This window comes from Cydia pomonella, chromosome 25, assembly GCF_033807575.1.
Source record: "Cydia pomonella isolate Wapato2018A chromosome 25, ilCydPomo1, whole genome shotgun sequence".
In the NCBI taxonomy this organism is placed as follows: domain Eukaryota; kingdom Metazoa; phylum Arthropoda; class Insecta; order Lepidoptera; family Tortricidae; genus Cydia; species Cydia pomonella.
In genome coordinates this window covers 2,678,566-2,699,456 of record NC_084727.1, presented here as the reverse complement: position 1 = coordinate 2,699,456, position 20,891 = coordinate 2,678,566, and the positions used below count along the sequence as shown (strand labels likewise).

Here is a 20,891-nt window from a genome sequence, read left to right as displayed (position 1 = left end):
GTGCATAATCCTTTGCCATCATATTTTCTCGCAAACGTTCGTATTTGTCATGTCTGCAGTCAACCTGTACTTTTTAGTATTCCGTACCCAAAGGGTAATAAACGGACAGACAGACGGACATGACGAATCTATAAGGGTTCCGTTTTTTGCCATTTGGCTACGGAACCCTAAAAATGGTACCCTATTCTAATTCCTGCAATTGTATGCACATACCTCTGTGTCTCTAGTATAGGTTGGTATAGTCTGTCAAGCAAAGTCTGTCAGTAGCAATGTAAAGCAAACTGAAGTATGGCAACACTCACAGAGCAGTATTGCGCTAAGAAAAGCAGCAATGTACATCGAACCGAAACAAATTTTTTTCCGCTGAGCGCGCTCTTCGTACGTCAACTAAAATTGCCGCTCGCGGTTTATTGAAGCATTTGGAAATTGTTATTATTATGAGAGGGACAATTTAAACTGGAGTAAAAACGATGTCAATCAATATGAAAAACGAGATCAAAAAATACCTATTTGCAAACGGACTATGCTGGAGAAAATAATGTTTGAATCAAATCATTGCTTCCGCAGGTAGCTGGATTTTAATATATTATCAGATTTCTCGGTTGGAATTCGATATTAAAGATATATCACGATAAAATGCAATACAAATGCTCCTTTATGCAACCTTCAAAAGCTAATTAGACATATTTAGGTAGGTACAATCGAAAAATATATCAATAGTTTGAATTAAAATAAAGGTTTGTATGCTTAGTAAAAGGTGGACACAAAAGGCGAGCGCTCGCATTCTTAACCTTTGGTATGCTTAGGAGCAGATCTGCTACATATATTTTCCAACTTAAACATGAAGATGTCATAGCTAAATAAATGTAAAGGTTAAGGCATTTGCACTTGAGTACTTTTTACCAAACGAGCTGTTAGTAGGTACCTATACTACTGAATTTAACTAGAATAAAACAATCCATTGTTTTATTTAGGTAAATATTAAAACCTAGGTAAGTAACCCCTGAGCCATCACTGGCAGCGGTAGCCCTGGTAGGGTATCACTGTAAATATTCTTGTCACAATTGCAGGGCTTATTAAATATCAAATATCTGGACTATTTACATCATTTTGATATGGTTTTATTCTGTTTTAGCAAACTTAGAAGACAAATAGGGAGCAAAGAGAACATGAGCACCACGGTAGAAAGCTGTTTTTAACATCAGTTCAGAAACTGAAGAAGCCCAAAGAAAATAATTATGCCACTTGTTAATTGTAAATTAGTGTATTTCTCTTGAACAATGTCACATTCACATACCAGTGTAATTTTGAAATGGTTTTACAATATACTTATATAAATATACAGATTAAAAATAAATAAAACACAACTGCAGATATTTTGGTGTTCATTTAATTTCAAGGCAATTAAGATACGGGTCACTTTAGCTTCCTTACACTTAATTCAGGCCATTCATTGAAAAAATATCATTAAGTTACCAATGTTACTGGTCCACTCCAACCAAGCATCAGAATACTTTGGACCTAGTCACTTATTGCATCTTAAGCATAAAACAGATCTGTTTGAAAATTTGTAATTTCAAGTTTAAAGTTTCCATTCCAAGTTTCAAAATTTATTCTTATAGTAGTAGTTACACATAAAACTTAGTCTAAAGCAATTTGCCTAATTTATAGTACAGAGATATTCCAATATCTCTGAGACCACTCTTACATGCTAGCTTGGTAAGGTTTTGCTCACACTACTGTTTTTATACATGCTAAAAATGTTAGATATTTACATGTATCGGCTAGATCATATTTTATATGTAGATATTTAAAAAAGTCATTTAGATATCAGGAGAATGATGTTAAGAAATTTTATTAACTTTCACATTAGTCTATTCAAGACTTGTCAGGAACTGACACAATTTCAGGTACTCAAAATATTAATAAAAGATACCTTGACAATGGAAACTTAACAACTTGCACTCATGTGAGTAATATGGAGTTATATTGTTTCTGGATAAAAGAAGGTATGATTTAAATGTTAAAATATTTTTCTAAAATTATGCACACTGAATAAATTATTTTAATTTATTGAACAAACAGGTAAAGCGACTTAAAACTTCTCTTAAATAGGTACATACCGACTTCAGAAAGTATAAACTAGGATTTTCCATAGGTATACATGTGCAATAGCTGAGTGCATGAAACAAATCAGCCTAAATAATATATTTTCGTGATGATTAACAAACGGACAACTTTTACAATAATAATCTAAACTATTGTCCCAATTTTTTTAGTTTTTTTAATTAACAAGTTTATTTTTCGTCTTGTTTGCGTTGTACACGTATGTACGTAACGTAAACCGCCGTAGGTAAGTTTTGTATGAAGAGAAACTTTTACGAACACCTTATATTGGGCGAGTTTTAATCCTGCAACAAACACATGTAAGGATCAGGTAGATGTTGCGAAAGAAAGTAGGTATAATCAAGGTTCTTAAACGTCTTAAGATTGTTTAAAAAAGTTACCTTTGAAAATATTTGAGGACTTCGTCTGTTGATATTGGGAACAATCGAATCAGTTGCGGTTTCGAGGGCACGATTCGTGGTCTTATTGGATATATTTAGGCATACGTTTTATCTTTATTTAAGCCTTTTAACCCTGAAACAGAAAAAACTGCACATTATCTTATAAATTCTCCGGGATCTTGCAGTAATTATCATAACCTCAAAATTTTCTAATGGTTAAGATCAACGAGCATGATTTTACTTACATTGTAGGCATCTTGACTTTGCTTATGGTCATGCACAATATTATTTAATATATTGATATTTATTTTAATGCTGGGAGCAGAAATTTCTCTTGAATTAGCACCGATTCGGAATGTAAACAAACAAGATGGACGATCCACATTCTACAGATAAAACACAGATTACACGCGATTTTGGAATTATTCGAACACAGTGTTGCTAGCCCGCGATTTTTCAAATTTGCCGCGTTTTTCTACTGACAAGATTTGCTTGACCAACTATACATGAAATTGTAGTATTTTTGGAGTCTTTGTAGTTTCTCATATCATAGAGGTTAGTTCTAGAATAGTTACATCTGTTTTACTTTTCTTTTTGCTTTCTTGTATCTAAATGCTTGTAGCTTTTTTTTGTTTTGTTTTGGCTAAGGTTAAGAATAGGGTTGTTTCCAATTTTTTGAAACGCTTGTATTACGTTCCATATTAACTAAAAGTTGCCCTAAAATTAATAAAGCCCTTATTAGTTGCCCTAAAGTTAATTCAACTTTTATACTAAAAACGGCTTTAAATATTGTTATCTGTCTGTGCTCCCCGTTCCAATACTTAACAAATATGTTAAATTAAGAAAATATATTTAGACAGATGATTTCGCGCCCAAAACGCTCTTTGAAAATTGTGTGACGTCACAGTTTACGGTTTGACACATAACTACATACACATGTAGAAGATACGAACTGTCAACTGACATTTGTCATTTGTTGTTTATCGCCTACCTGTCAACAGTGTCAATCCGAGAGTTGTGACGTCATCAGAATCTTCAATGACGTTTCGAGTTTGGTCACGTGACGTGTGCCAAAAGATATTTTAAATTCACTATTTACAAAAATATGGTCATTACAGGTCCCCTAAAAGTAGTTTAACATGTTCTTATAATCCAAAAGAATTTATTGGGATACAATTCTGCCCTAAGATTTGTAGATGGATTGCCTATAATTGGGTGAATACTCCGGTATGATTTTTGTGATTATTATTTAAACCCAATTGTATTTGTAATACACCTGTTGGCAAACCTTAATAAATAAATAAATATTACTAATACTCCACTGTCTGTCTGTCACCAGGCTGTATCTCACATGAACCGTGATTGCTAGACAGTTGAAATTTTCACAGATGATGTATTTCTGTTGCCGCTATAACAACAAATACTAAAAAGTACGGAACCCTCGGTGGGCGAGTCCGACTCGCACTTGTTCGGTTTTTTTGTAAGTAATGTCGATCATCGGTCGGTCGAATCGATCTTGATTTTCCTGAGGATCAAATGTCTATATGGGACTTATGGCATTTAACCATTTAAGCAACACAAAGATCAGAAATGAGAGTTAAAGTCTGACGCTCGCACTCGACGATTGAAACGCCTCTAACAAAATGATAATGTAATGTGACGTCACATTAAATTAGTCTGTCCTAAATCCGGCTTTAATTAGACACGGAACCCTCACCGCGCGAGTCCGCCTCGCACTTTTTTATCGCATATTTGTCCGGATTGCCAGGTTTATGTCCCATAAAAATAGATCCAATAAAATCTACTCAATCCACACGGATACATAAAACACACTGGAATTAAGCGAGGAAAACCAAATGTCGAATTGCATGTACAGGCGCCATCAGATATATCGGAGCGGCCGGGTGCTCACAAATATCTGAACACGCACTCTAACGCTTTGACAATAGAGGCATGTTCAGATATTTGTGAGCACCTTGGCCGCTCCGGTGTCTGATCGCGACTGTACACTTCAAGGTATTAAATATCGACACGGACAAAGTGCCAAAAATATGTAAGCAGGAACTTATTTGCCCATGTAAAGTAGTGTGTACATATTTTTGGCACTTTCTCCAATATTCAATACCTTGACTGTACAACGTAGGTAAAAAGTAGGTACATATTTACATTATATATTCAGACACAATGTTATTAAAGATCGATTTTTCGTCCCCGAAAAGTCCGAAAACCCCCATATACCTAGCAAATATCATTGAGCCGTTTCCGAGATCACTGAAATCATGAAATATATTAATATATATGTTTATATATATGTACAAGAATTGCTCACTTAAATATATAAGATAGGTTATACTCATACATAAGGACACAAATAAATACTTCCATATTTATTTGTATACCTACGAAGAAATCTATTATTTTTGAATAATTTTCGCATTCCATTCAATTTCATCTTTGTCATACTCGTAGGGATTACAAACCGGACTGATTTTCAATCCGTATTTTGGTCTTAACCGGCCGGATCCAGCCGTATTTTGGCCCTAATCCGGCCGGATCCAGCCGTATTTTGGCCCTAATCCGGCCGGATCCAGCCGTATTTTGGCCCCAATCCGACCGGATACGGCTGGCCCCGATCAGGATTGTTACAGGGATATTAAAATAATTAAATGATATATTGTCCTAGTTTTTTGCGTAATAGGTACGAGAAATAAAGGATAATTTTTCAAATGTATTCCTAAAACAATAATTTAAAATTAATAAATAATGTTTTAACAATAAAATAGGACTTAGAAGAGCTAACACTTATGATACAAACTTTTTACTTCTAAGTTAGAAGTAAAAAGTTTTATTCTAAATTAGAAGTAAAAAGTGTTACTATGTCAATCTCTCTTTAAAAACAAAATTTGGTGCAAAACAAAAGGTTGTTTAAATACCTTATAATATAACGAACTACTTTCCAATATTTACTTATTTATATTATTATTTGTTTTAAAAGCATTACCCTCCTAAACACCCCGTAGTCGGTTAAAATCATCTATCCCCAATAACACAATCTTATAAAAAGTCCGAATACAAAACCTAGGAGAGCGGTCTGGTGTGCGAGCGGGACGGCTCTATACAATACAGTGGGGTGAGGGAGGGAGCTAGAGATATAATTAAAACTTTTGTCGCCGAGGCTTTTCGAGGGAAAGGATGGGTGGAACAGAGAAAGAAGTAGATACGCAATTAAAGTTTTAATTTTTAACATGTACGGTCACGTCTGTGCCAAAAATATGTATACACTACCTTAATATATGGGCAATAAATTCGTGTATACATATTTTTGTAATTTTTTCGTATCGATATTTTCAGACGTGACTGTATATGTAAACTTTTATTACTAAATATAATGATAAATTATTAGTAAAACTTCACTTTATTTATGACGACCGGTCTGGCCTAGTCATCATCCATCTCACAATAGGGTAAAGGCACCAGTAGTCAGCCTTATAACGCATTTTTAAAGTTTGTACTCTCGACGTTTCTACAGGATTAGTCGGATAAATAAACTCATAACATGGTTAGATTAATTGTTTATTATAGTTTTAAAACAAAGTATGTCAAAAAATAACAATCCTCTTTATAATATCTATAATTAAGATTAAACAAAAAATGGCACTTTTCTCCAGTAGTCAGCCTCTAAAATCCAGTAAGCAGCCTTTGTGTACCCAGTACTCAGCCTTTATAAACTATTAATAACAATGAAATAAAAAACACTATTATTTGTATTAAAGTTAACGATATTATAATATTTATCATTCCTAGGTAGGAAGCTAGAGTATAGGTAGGTACATATACTCTTATAAGTACAATTCTCATGCTACGAAATTTGTAGGCCATAGGTGCTTAAAATTATTCTTGCAAACGAATAAACACTGTATTTATCTTCTTATTTTTTATTAATGAATCTGTTTATTTAATAGAATTCATTATTTTTAAAATCGGTTTAAATGCTGGTGAAACCCGTGCAGGGGCCCGTTAGATATTGGAATATTTCTCAACAAAAGTATGTATACACTTTTGAACCTTATTTAAATGAGTTAAAGTTCATAATATTTGGCAGCGACGTACCAAGGAAGATAATGGCTGAGTACTGGATCCGTGAAACCCAGTGGTCAGCCGCATTAAAACGTTATTTCAAATGCGGCTGACTACTGGGTTTTACTCTAAATTGACTGAGACATGCCTAACTAAATTTGAAAATGTAAATGTAACGGTCCTAACGGTCGTATTGGATCGAAAATAAAAGAAATAACTAATAACCCAAAGGTCAGCCGCGGGAGGCTGGGCACTGGATTTTTTGTAAAAAAAGTGGTATCCAGTGGTCAACCTCCTCAATTTATAAGTTAAATATTGATATTTCTATTTAAATATAACGCAATTTAATAGATAAACTAACCAATAAACCCATCATTAACAAAAAACAGTAACTTTTTATATTAAAACATATTTTTTCTCACGCGTTAAAAGAACACCACGTGCAGTAAAAAATATGGCGGACATGACATTCAAGCTCTCGTCAACAAACATCACCTTTATAAACGAGTATATTTCTTCTCCCCGATACCTCACCGCACCTGCCCCGTTACGTATTAACGAATAGGTAATCAGAGCTCCTATTTGACTACTCGCGATTTGTTTAATCGAATATACCAGATATTTATGACCAATAAACGACGTAAAAGGCTGACTACTGGTCCCTGGCTGGCCACTGGTGCTGTTACCCTATATACAGGAGGTTGTCTGGAAGAGATCGCTTACAGTGAGTGATCAGGTAAGACCGCCTGTTGCTAACTTGCTACGTTTCTTTACATTGTAAATCTGTTTTTAAATTTGTTTTTTTTTTTTTGTGGTGCAATAAAGAATATTTAGTTACTTAATACAGGCTGTTTATTTAGTCAGCTGCAATAATTTGTGACATTATCTATGAAAAGGGACCTTATTGTCGATGGCGCTTAAACCGCACTGCGTAGCGCGGCGTTGTTTATAATATGGGAGCATCGTTGACAATGGCGTAAGCGCCACCGACAATAAGGTCCCTTTTCATAGATAACAGTGGCGGATCGTTCAAAGAACTCGATTCCCACCGGCTTGTCTAATTTCAGCCCGTTGAGTACTTTCACGATAGGTTTATGGAGAAAAGGAAACCAAAATTAGCTCCGGGTTCCCTACGAATATTTGTGACGCGCCGCCACTGATGATAGATAATGTCACATTTATGGTTAAATATCCTCGACATCGCGAAAAAAAGGCTGTTTCATACATTCTGGTTGTCTGACCTTGACATTTTCTATGAGATAGTAATTTTTTTTTCGCGATTTCGGGGTTGGTCTCTTAGTAAAAGTTGCTCAGTATGACCTATATATTCACCCCGTAAATTATTGCAGGTGACTAAATAAACATCCTGTACGACCAAGGCTCGGAACCGGTTATTTTTCATATAAAAAAGCGGCCAAGTGCGAGTCGGACTCGCCCATGAAGGGTTCCGTACCATTTATGACGTATTAAAAAAACTACTTACTAGATCTGGTTCAAACCAATTTTCGTTGGAAGTTTGCATGGTAATGTATATCATATATTTTTTTTAGATTTTTCATTCCGTTATTTTAGAAGTTACAGGGGGGGACACACTTTTTTTCACTTTTGAAGTGTCTCTCGCGCAAACTACTCAGTTTAGAAAAAAATTATATTAGAAACCTAAATATCATTTTTGAAGACCTATCCTTAGATACCCCACACGTATGGGTTTGATGAAAAAAGATTTTTTGAGTTTCAGTTCTAAGTATGGGGAACCCCCAAAATTTATTGTTTTTTTTCTATTTTTGTGTAAACATCATAATGCGGTTCATAGAATACATCTACTTACCAAGTTTGAAGAGTATAGCTTTTATAGTTTCGGAAAAAAGTGGCTGTGACAGAATCGGACAGACAGACGGACATGACGAATCTATAAGGGTTCCGTTTTTTGCCATTTGGCTACGGAACCCTAATACCGATATTATTACGTTCTTTTTCGTTCTTTGCTTTATTATTTCATGTTTAATGGCACTGTCTAATAATGCGAAGTTGTAACCTAAATACATGATCCAGTCCTACGTAAAGAGTAAAAAATAATTAAAAATATTGGGCTATTTCGGGATTTAAAAATAAGCCGGTTCCGAGCCCTGTGTACGACTAAACAAAATGTTCACGCTTCAAGTCGACTCCACAGTTTCCCCTGTCCAGTTTTTACTGGAATATATTTCAATGAATTCCGTTTATGCCCTCCGCTAACCGACTGCGCGGAGTTGTTTCTAAAAAACTCGTATTAATAGGCTATGACGATTATTGTAAGTTACTATTGCTGTATAAATTAAATTGTTGACCACCATTTATGAAATCTTAACTTATACTAACTTAGACTACTGTGCCCCACCCCTAGTGTAAAATTATTCGATATCGTGACGTGACGTACGCGTGAAGTCTCATTTTGTTTGGGACACTGGAATATTGAGTTTCCAAAATGTTCCGCTTGGCGCGCTGTTTCTAAATTCCATAAAAAATGAGACTTAACGCAAACGCGTACGTCACGTCACGCTATCGAATAAATTTACACTAGGGGTTCTGATCTTCTGATAGTATCTATCTCACTAGTTATTTAGCTTATTTTCTGTATTCTACTAATTTAGTACTTAGGATTTAAAAAAAACATACGTAAGCAACATCTGTTCCATGTGTGCCGTGTTTGCATGTAATTGGGTGAATACTCAAGCAATATTTCTTCCTAGCGTTGTCCCGGCATATTGCCACGGCTCAAGGGAGCCTGGGGTCCGCTTTGACAACTAATCCCAAGATTTGGCGTAGGCACTAGTTTTTACGAAAGCGACTGCCATCTGACCTTCCAACCCAGAGGGTAAAACTAGGCCTTGTTGGGATTAGTCCGGTTTCCTCACGATGTTTTCCTTCACCGAAAAGCGACTGGTAAATATCTAATAACATTTCGTACATAAGTTCCGAAAAACTCATTGGTACGAGCCGGGGTTTGAACCCGCGACCTCCGGATTGCAAGTCGCACGCTCTTACCGCTAGGCCACCAGCGCTTTGTGAATACTCAAGCATTATCATTTTATAACTTATTATTTATAATATTTATTGTATTGGCAAACCTAAAAAAAAATTACACGAAAAAAAAAACAAGGTCAAACATCTTTCCATTATTAAAAATCAGCAAAAACATAAAAAAGTGTATTCACACAGTATTTAGTGACGTCATGTCTTACTAATGTACGTCAACCAATTTGAATCGTAGGCCACTATAGAACCATTACCCCTAGTGTAAATAAATTCGATTTCGAAACGTGACGTACGCGTTTGCGTTTAGTCTCATTTTGTATTGGATTTAGAAAGAGCGCGCCAAGCGGGACGTTTTGGAAACTCAAAATCCTAAATAAAATGAGACTTAACGCAAACGCGTTCGTCAGTCACGTTATGATGTCGATCAAATTTACACTAGGGGTACTGGTCATAATAACTTCTACGACAGTGCTTATTGAGTGATGCATGTCATATAGGGTTAGTAGTTAAAGCGACAAGGTTCATACTGGCCTAGGAATCAAATTGGTTGACCGTACATAGTAACAAATTGTTAGGTAAGACGTTTTATAAAGTAGGTAAGTAAATATTCTTTATTGCACAACAGGAATTAAATGTAAAGGTAGCAACAGGCGGTTTTATTGCTGTAAGCGATCTCTTCCAGACAACCTTAGGGTAGGCTAGTAATTGACCTGAATTGTTCTAAAGTATCCTATTTCAAGTGTGATATTATGTAATTTACGAATAGATACTTAGTTAACTTACTATTACATATTTTATTACAAAACAAATGCATATAGGTCCATTTTTTTTTATTTTTGGCTGCTCAGAATGGAAGAATGGACAGAATAATATTTTTAATATTACTTATAGTTTTTTTTTGCACTAAGAGTGCAAGTGTTATTTTAAACGTCAAACTTAAAAAAAAAAGGCTTGGCTATCAAATCGCTGCCAACTTAGCATGGTCTGACTTTATGTGTCTTAGCTCAGTCTCGCACATACATATACATATTTAGCTGAGTTCGACCAAGCTAATTCTGCATGGCAATGACAAAATGTGGTAATGTCATCATAAATGACAAATTTCTATTAAAAAATGACTTCACTTTTCCAGTCGGACTCAGCAATATTCAGACTTATAAGTTTTTAAAACACTTAATGCTAGTGATGTTTCTTTTTAATCGTAAATCTAAACAGAGCCCCTAGTGTAAATTTATGCGTTAAGTCTCATTTTGTATGGGATTTTGAGTTTCCAAAACGTCCCGCGCGCTATTTCTGTATTTCTAAATCCCATACAAAATGAGACTTAACGCAAACGCGTCACGTCACGCCATCGAATAAATTTACACTAGGGGTACAGGTAATATTTCGTACAATAACAAAGAATTAAAAAGCAATAACACAATTAGGTAAAACCGGCTCGTGTGGCGCGGGCCGCGCACATTCATTTGGAGCGAGCGGGTCACGGCGGCCACACGGGGCGGTTTCACGTCTTTGTTCGATACTGCATTTTTGTTTGATAGAGTTATGAAATAAAGTAAAATAAATTTTATATATTTTTTTTTATACTACGTCGGTGGTAAACAAGCATACGGCCCGCCTGATGGTAAGCAGTCTCCGTAGTCTATGTACGCCTGCAACTCCAGAGGAGTTACATGCGCGTTGCCGACCCTAAACCCGCCCCTAGTTGAGCTCTCTGGCAACCTTACTCACCGGCAGGAACCCAACACTATGAATAGGGTCTAGTGTTATTTGGCTGCTGTTTTCTGTAAGGTGGAGGTACTTCCCCAGTTGGGCTCTGCTCTAGATCTGGAATTTACTCTTTTCTTTTCATCATCATCTCATAAGACACGGTATATAGGTGTTACATGAAAATAGTACTGCTAAACTGCGAAACAGAGGCCGAGAAGTAAAGGTAGCAAGTAGCAAGCCCGAATAGTTATGACACCAGAGGGCCTCCTGCGAACCACGTTCGACGTGTTGCCGCCCCGTCACACTTACCTAAAAATTTATAAGTGCGACAGTGAGGCAACACGACGAACATGCTTCGCGGTAGGTCCTCTGGGGTATTTACCGCGAAAATCGTTCGCAAATTGCGGGCAACTTTCTCTGTCACTCTAATTACGCCTTCATTGGAGTAAAAGAAGAAGAAAAATATAATCGTTATGTTCCTTATGCTTATATATAGGCTTCAAATTCGAAGTAGCTCATTTTGATACAAGTTGAAGATCTTAGGCCTGCAAGCAACCGTATTTGGTTTCAATTATGGTGACCAGCTCCAATTTCCGGTTCTACGGGCATTGAAAAATACGGGATACGATGTTAAAATACGGGACCGGCCGTTTTTTTATTAAAGTTAATATTTTTTTATTACTTTTAAAATTTGGTATAAAAAGTAATATAATGCTTGCGGAACACAAACCCGCCCCGTGTGTCGCGTCCCGCGCCGTATCCATTTGGCTGAAATTGCTGTTTAGGCCGCGTACACACCAAGACACTTCTATTTATATTTACTGCCGTAATCCTTTAAATTACATCTTTTTAATTACTTACCTTTAAAGTGTGGTTGTTTAGGATACGGGGCTGTTTGTTACTGGAATCATAACCAACTATTCCATTCCGTTCAAATGATTTAATTCTATTATACTTAAGAGGCAACAGGAGTGGTCATTTCTCCATACAAACGTACTCGACTGTTTCCTCCGCGGTTTTTGAAACTAAAGGAATGATTTTTTCAACAAAGATTATTATATTATTGATATCTGTGTCGGACTGTTTTGCTTTTTTTGATATTTATGTTTCTTTAGGCGCTAGTGCACTTCAAATATCCGCAAAAACGGCTTAATTTATTACGGTACGGTAATAGCTGTTCTCTCAATACATTTAGGTATGCGTTTTTAAGGTTAATAAACATTTTATGGACACGACAGCTGTCACCGTATCCAAGCTATGTGAAAAAATGTACTTTCCTAAAATTACCTATACGTGTATACCATATTGTATCTATATATGGTTGGTTGGTTGAAAATCGTTGCAAAGTTATCTTGGTCTAACTCTACCAGCTTTCGTCGTTCGCGTCGTCGTGTATGACACGATCTATATAATTTTTACTATTAAACCTACTAGTTAAAAGTGTTAAAACCTGCAAAAAGTAGTAATAATAATATTTACCATACCGTAATCCCGATAGGTACACGTATTGTACACACACCTAATAATAAAAATAGAAACCAATGCAATATCAACCTTAACCTGACCTGATAAGGTATAATTTGGAACGAGTGCTAACTTCGGATTATTTGAAAAACGAACACGTCTTCAATGTGTGCGTAGGACCGGTACACATTAGGCGGTTTTAGTTTTATTAAATAGGGTATTGTTATGTACCTACATATTTCGTTTTTAATTAGGGTTTAAGGTATTAAATATCTATATGTTTTTAATTTTGTATATTTGTACTGGATATTAGGTTTCATATACCTGGGTACATGATTTATTTTGGAATAATTTTCTGGTATTTTTCACTCTTTTATAAAAATTATACTATCCGATGAGAAGCGGACACCGTAGCCTATGGTCGACTACAACAGCATAGGTGTCACATGCAGGTCCGACTCTAACTAATAAGAAATAATAAAATAAAATCTTTATTTCGAATATGAGGCAACTACCTAATTTGTAATTTATTACTAAGTATTACAATTAACTAAAAATATATAATATATTATTATCGCTCGTTTGTCGTACCGAAGTATGTATTTATAAAATTAAAAATTATGAATACCTACAACTATATATATTTAAATAATACCTATTGTAATGTGTTGATTTCAATACCGTTTATTCTCTCATACAAGCTTACAACAGTAGGTAATTCACTAATGACTGTGTTTTGGAGAAATAAATAGCCTAAACAGGCACCTTAAATGCTAACTCAGCATTTTCTATATCACGTTATCGTTATGTATGAAGATAAAAGATAAGCAGTTTTATCACTTAGTAGTCTATATCTGTTTATCTTTTAAATAGGTACATTTCGATACACAACACAACACGAAAATCTAATTACATATGACATTATGAAAGTATATTATGACGATAGCAACCATATGTAAAATAAATAGGTATAAATCGGAAACGAAATCAGAATTCCCAGCGTTACCGAAACAAATTATGTATCTACAATTCTACATACATACATCTACACACGAAACACAATAATGAACTATATTCTCTTGCTTTAAAGTACATATCGGTAACGGAAATTTATTACAAGGGGAAGAATTTATCGTACTAGAAATACCTGATCTTTAGTGGACCTTATTTGTATGTACTTAAGGTTTATAAAATGTCACTTATACACTACATTGGACGTAGGTATTGGGGCCTACCGCGAACAACGAAGTTCACAAATTGAGGGCATCTTTCTCTATCACTCTAATTACGCCTTATGAGGAATAAAAGAGATAGATGCCCGCGATTTGCGAACTTCGGTGTTAACGGTAGGCCCACTGCACTGTAATCGCTAGGTTATACTCCAAACGCTTACATAACTTGAGCGATTCAAGGTTATAATACCAGTATAAGCGCGTTTTCAAATTACGCATACTAACTACACGTCTAGAGCTTACGATAAATTGGATTGTAATCCTTCGCCCGCACTCGCGACTATAGGTTAATGCACAATAATCGATTGGTGACGTCACAAAATCAAGTCAATTCAAATTTCGAATCAGTGTTGTTCCGTTGCACTGGAGTTCGGTAAGCAATGTTCACGGAACCCTTGGGCCTACCGCGAAGTCAATCGAATGTCGTTATCTGGCTCTCTATCCTGCGAATACGCAAGAGTGATAGAGAGGAAAATAAAACGAAATTTCGATGCGTTAGGCCTTCTGTTGAAACCGGTAAACATAATGATCTCTTACTTTACCACGCTTTACTTTTACTATTGCTTGCATTGATAAATAAGTATTTTATCGTGATAAATGCTCGTTTACTTGTTTTGTATTAAACATTTGCATTAACAAAATGTGGCAATGCCGTCTTTAATGTAAAATGTCTATATAATTATGACGTTCTTAGACTAAGGCTAAGACGGACTTTATGATTTAGCAAAATTACCTATTGCGTCATCGTGCGACACTTATTAATAAAAATATTATATTTAAAATAGTATTAATTAAGTTATGTTATGTTTATGTATCTTTATTTTATTTAATAAAATGAAATGAGAAGAACAACTCTAATTTACTCAATAAGAGTACAAAATTAGAAAACATTTTTGAATATCGAACAATGCGCGTAACTGGCCAGAATAAGCTTTTTAAATTTTAGTCAGTCACTGCTGCCAAATTCACAAAGCTAACTTGACAGTTAGGGGTGGCACTTAAATGAAACATTAGAAATCGTTAGCAGTCATTTCGGTTGCTTTTTGCGGAAACTCAAACCGAGTAAGCTAAAAATAAATTAACTAAAATACCGAAACAGTGGTGCAGTATATGTGGAGCGCCGACATGAAGCCGTGCCCTATAAATTGTTCTATTTAAAATAATATGGAAAATAAAGTACATATTTATTAGTACTAGTATTAGTAAAACACTTTATTGCTCAAACAAAACAAATACATTGTAGCCGCCGTGCAAGTCAGGTTCTCGACGACTCAAATAAAACTTCGATTGATAATAAAGTGAAGTATAATCTTCCAAAAGGTACTGGTTTAGAAGGGTTCTTGCCAAAACGATTCAATGTAGAAAAGTGGGTGTTGATAGTGTGGAGGATGATGAAAGAGTGATTTGCAATATATGATCAGTACAAAAAAGTGGTTTAAATTTAGATGCTTCTAATTGGCCGCGTTAGATAATATGTGGAGCGCTCCTATTGGTGCTTTTGAAAAGCCTCCGAATACTAGCCGAGCCCGACGGCTGCGTTTAGCTACTGCATTGATTTTATACACTAATAAGTTGCATTCGCAACATACATAACAAAGAAAGAATACAACAAAGGTGCACTCATCACTTTAAGGGATTCCTTCCAGCTAAACCGCAGCCCAGAGGTTTTTTCGAGGGGCTACCGTATGGACTTTTCAAAAAAGGACTGTATAAGTTTTTAAAGGGTCGGTGACGCTTATGTAACATCCCTGGTGTACATAGGCTACGAAGACCGCTTACCAGCTGGCGGGCCGTATACTTGTTTGTCACAAGCGTGGTATAAAAAACTTAGTTTATTTTAAATATAAAAGGATATGGTGGCAATAAAGTGGATCCACATCATACACCGCACGATAATAAGCGAACGTACGACGACGTAACGACGTAGAGAGGGACGTGTCCAAAATTCCAAATCCAGCAGAGGTGTCACCAAAGCTCGGAACCGGTTTTTTTAAATACCGGTAAATACCGGTTTATTTAGGTTTTCCTCCGAACTTTTATAAGAACGCGAACGTAATAAGAACTTTATTTTAACCTAAAAAACCGTTTATTCGACAAGCGACGCAACGGTCGGTCAGCCTGGTGGTGTGCCACGTAAACATAGACACCGACATAGGAAGAAACCGGTTTTTGTTGCTCTAAACCGGTTAATTTGCCAAGAATTGTTCCCATAAAACCCGTTTAAATATAACGGTTTTTCGAGCGAAACCGAAATTAAATGATTTTACGCCAAGTACATGATAACGGTCTGGAAATTTAACCGGTTTTCGAGCCCTGGGTGTCACATAAGTCCATTCGTGTTACTGACATTTTAAGACTTACTGTTTCGAGTGCTTAAATCACAAATGCAACTCCCTCCCTGACATTAAAACAGTGCATATTTGCAGTGCCGGATTAAGACATTTTGGTGCCCTAAGCATTTCTAGACCATGGTGCCCCCTCATCAAGATTACATTGAATTTTATTGGTAAATTGAGTGACGTTGATTGCCGCCTTACTGCTGAGAATACAATTTTCAATCCGTCACATCATTTTGTCACGGAAATTGACAGTACTGCAGCAGTAATGTTCCAAGAGTAGGTAAGGTCAAGTGTAAGCAAATTCGAAGACCGTGCTTCGCATAAGTCCGGAGGCCAAGCCAACCATTGTCTAAGTGTAAGCGAAGACGTAAGACATAGGCCGTACTCCGCACAGAGTTTTGCAACCTCTAGAGCTTTCCTGCGAAGCTCATTCATGTGAGGGCAAAGGCCGAGCTTCAGTAGGGGCTTAGCCATTGGCCATTGGTTCTTGTCAGAACCAGTACCAATGGCCAAAAATATCTTAAATAGCAAATTATTGTTTATGAATACGGGACTTAATAGGGTAAGTTTCAAAATGACGTCTGACCAGAAGACGTTTCAAGGACGGCGTTGTCCCCATGGTCTGGAGAAAACTGTGTAAAGTCGACATCATTATTTTGACGTTGGTCGTAATTTTAGAACTTAATCAAACGGGATTAAGTCTCGTTTTCTTAAATAATAATGTGTCACAATTAGGCCAAAACAATTAGATTTTTTTGACCTAAAAATATGTGTAATCCGAGTTTACTCCATTCCAGGAGGTGTGCATAAATGTTTCCTCTTTTTCAGTTTTTTTTTGCTTGTAAATCGAAAACGGTACGGCCGACGGAAAATTTGCTCTAATTACGAGTATTATTAAAATTGATATCTGAGGATCCGAAATGTAATTTAACTATGTTCTTGCAATAAAATATATTGATTGATTTAAGGTACCTTAATATGTATTCGTAGTAAATTGTAAAAAAAAGTAGTAATTTTTTATTTTTGGTAAAATTATGTTAATAATCCTAAAACGCATTCTTAGCTACCAGTGTCTGATCCACCAAATCCTATTGTAATTGATAGTGGGTTCCTTCTAAATCGAGTGGTTTGGCAATCCAAAGGAAAAAAATATCTCCTAAGGATCCCAAAATGTATGCACACCTCCTGGGATAGAGCAAACTCGTATTACACGCATTTAGGACCAAATAAATGTATTAAAACAATTTCCAGCTTGCTGGGAATTAATTCCTCAAAACGCTATTTTTGGATCTAATTTGATTGGCCTAAATCGTGAAGGTTTTAATCAGTGTTTTTAAAGGCAAAGTCTAAGGCTGAATGCGCGGAGAGTTCAATCGGCGCTTACAGATGGGGCCAAAGGTCGAGCTGGAAGAAAACAAGGCTTGAATTTGACCAATGGCGAGGTATGAATAGCTGGACGTCCGGAGCATCTGATCGCGGCGCGTTATCATATTACAACCAATGGCGAGGTGTGAGCAAGGCAGCCCAGCTGCGAAAGAGGACAGCATAGATTTGGATCCATGGCCAAGCGAAAGTGAGGCAGTTTGCATAAAGTAGAAGGCCTGGCGTCGCATAAGACCTAACGCCGAACTGCAAAAGAGTGGCTTGAAATCGAACCTATGTAATCACGGTCCTCCTACTGCTCGGCCTTTGGCTTAACTCGAAAGCGCAACTTGATAAGATGCTTTTGTTTTTCGGCCTTCGCAGGGCCCTTTATTACACTTTGACAATTAGGTCGCAGGATCGCGGCTCTGCAGCAACTCGGCCTGGCCGACACATCTGGTGTACAAGAGAGCAAAATACGCTACAAAATCGGTATTCTACGTCGCGAAAATCGGTTAGCCACAAGCCCTATGGCAAAATTTTTTGGCCATGAGCTTTGATGGCCTCTGCGTAAGGTTGGAGATGTACTTACGTGTCCTCACTCTCTTACGACCCTTCGTTATTAGATGGGTACTTTCACACGTATCAAAAAGTTTCGTGTACATAAGTACTACACTACGACTGCGATGCTGATGCAGCCTGCGCGTTTTTTTTTCCTACGATTTTGGTGCCCCCCTACACCTGGTGCCCTAAGCAAGTGCTTATTTTGCTTAATGGTTAATCCGGCACTGCATATTTGTAAACCTTGCCAATCTTATTCAGCATCAAGAACACGATAAATATGTACATATATATAATTATCACTAATAAAATATTATAAATGCGAAATTGACTATTTCTCTTCACGCTTACACTGCTGAACTGATTTAAATGAAACTTGGTATGGAGATTGAGGCCCGAGGAAGGATATAGGATAGATTTTATCAATCATCAGCATCATCCCACGCAGATGATTCACGTGTTTATTTTAAGTCCGATTTTTTCAAAGGTGCATTCCTGAGCATAAATTAATAACTATCTCAAAGAAACCGTTATTCTAATTAAGTCCATTTTCGAGATAATCAATGATTATTTTTATCTGATAAGGCCCCTAAGCGTGTACACTTGCCTTAGGGTGTTTACATATTGCTAGTGCTTAGTAAGTATGAATTTATATATTTGCTACTAAACGCAAGTACTATCTCGGACGATCGATATTCGAAATGTCATTGATATGTGATATGTCATTCTTTTTTAATTGTTTGGTGGATTCCCATATTATGTCCGTATTGTCCGTGTTATAAAAAGGCTATAAATTACATTTTACGAAAAAAAAATTACTATGCCATTCAGTCTCCTTAAATGTAATTAACCGTATACCGAAGTTGACGGAGTTTAAAATGACACCGTGTGTAAATACCAAAAAAAAAATGAAACTTAAATATTATATTACATCGGTAATATGAGCGGCCTATTAGTAGGTTAATTAAATTTATTCAAGTGTTAGTCATAAAATTGTATAGATAAGCACATTAGCACAGCCTAAGGCGATACGATTTACAAACTCGTATCCATTTAATAAGTTGTATGAAATATCTCTCATTGCTTATCTAAGCGATATGTCAGCGAGATAATCGATAGGAAACTGTTGTTCATATACTTCATATGAGGCATGTACTCGTATTTAAGGTTCCGTGCAATATTAAATCCAAAAAAAGCATTTAGTAAGTTAATTATGAAAATTTAAAATGTGTCTTTGGCCCCCTCATACCTCTAACCTCTAGCAATAATGCGGGTCAAAATATTTTTGAAAAAAATCAAGAAAATTGATAAGTAGTTGTTTGTTGTTAACTTGTTGAGCTGTATACCAAACTGTTATATAGGTAGTTAATAAGCGTATTGTTCTGCTGACAGTAGGCGGTCAACATAGTTGATGGATGCTTTCATATCCAGACTTCCAGAGTTATCATTCACTTGTTAGATGTCATCCATTAATTACGTCACACCAAATTCTATGTTATTTTAACCCTCCCCCCCTTTGTATCACACTTGGTCACATTTGGCAAACCCGTCCCCTCTGGTGTGACGTAACATTTTTCTAATTACGTGTTATTAATATTTTATCAAAATAGTTTTGATAAAAGAAATATTAGTAATTTTAAAACTCCAAACCGATTAGTAAAGAAAATTAAACTAATATAAATGATTATCATTCGGATCATTCCAAAAACTTGTTATTTAACTTTACAATGAATAAAAAATAAATATAAAAATCGTTTACCTCAGTGACGTCACAAAGTTTGTGACTCCCCCCTCCCCCTTGTCACAACATGTAACGTTTTCTTGACCCCCTCCCTCCCCCGAGTCGTGTGATGTAATTAATGGTTGACCCTTTATTGTGAGTTCATTATAGTTTGTTAAACTTTTTTCTCAAAAAACACCATACTGTAGTAATGCAATAAACAAATGAGGAGACTAGAGTAATGTATTTAAAATTAATACGAGTTAATCTACAATTAAACAATAAACTAAAAACGATATAATTACGAAACAAAGCACAAAACGTAAATTGCATTGTTAGCATTCGTAAACTGTGTAATTTGGACAGTTTTAAAAGAATCTCACGTCCATCCGTTTACTGTGCCAATCATTTATATTTACGTAAAAAATGTATACATGTACGTGTAGCTGTGTGTGTCGGCGCAGGGCCGCCATCTTCCGACGGGTTAAAATTATAATTATTGAATGACGTTCAATTCGGCTTCATTTTTGCAAATAATATCGAACTATTGTTTGTGTTTGGAATTTCTGGTAGCATGGATTGTGTATTATGTAATTTTAATATGCGAGTATATTTTTACGTATTAATAAATATTTGATGGTATTAATCAAAAGTAATGTAACAGAAAATATAACCAACTTATTTCTACAGTATGAATTAGTAGAACAAAGGAAAATCTAATACTGCAATATAAGTAAGTGTACAAAATATCCTTCATATACGTTTTATCACCCTATTGCTTACTATTAGAAACCACCAACCGTTTTTTGTGTAACATATTTAAGGGAAAATGTGAAATATAATTGCTAAGTTTCTTACCCCATTTAGGTAATGTGTTTGTTAAATTTATAAAGATTAATTTGAT

At 35.8% G+C, this 20,891-nt stretch overlaps 2 long non-coding RNA genes across 2 annotated transcripts; one reads left to right on the top strand and one right to left on the bottom strand.

Annotated features, from left to right (window-relative positions):
* Positions 1–358: 358 nt before the first annotated feature.
* On the top strand, positions 359–1,376 carry LOC133531800 (uncharacterized). Its single transcript, XR_009801598.1, has 2 exons — positions 359–567; positions 1,136–1,376. It is a non-coding gene; the product is annotated as an uncharacterized LOC133531800 (long non-coding RNA).
* Positions 1,371–3,014, bottom strand: LOC133531801 (uncharacterized). Its single transcript, XR_009801599.1, has 3 exons — positions 2,753–3,014; positions 2,508–2,640; positions 1,371–2,411 (listed from the first exon to the last, which is right to left on the bottom strand). It is a non-coding gene; the product is annotated as an uncharacterized LOC133531801 (long non-coding RNA).
* Positions 3,015–20,891: the final 17,877 nt, after the last annotated feature.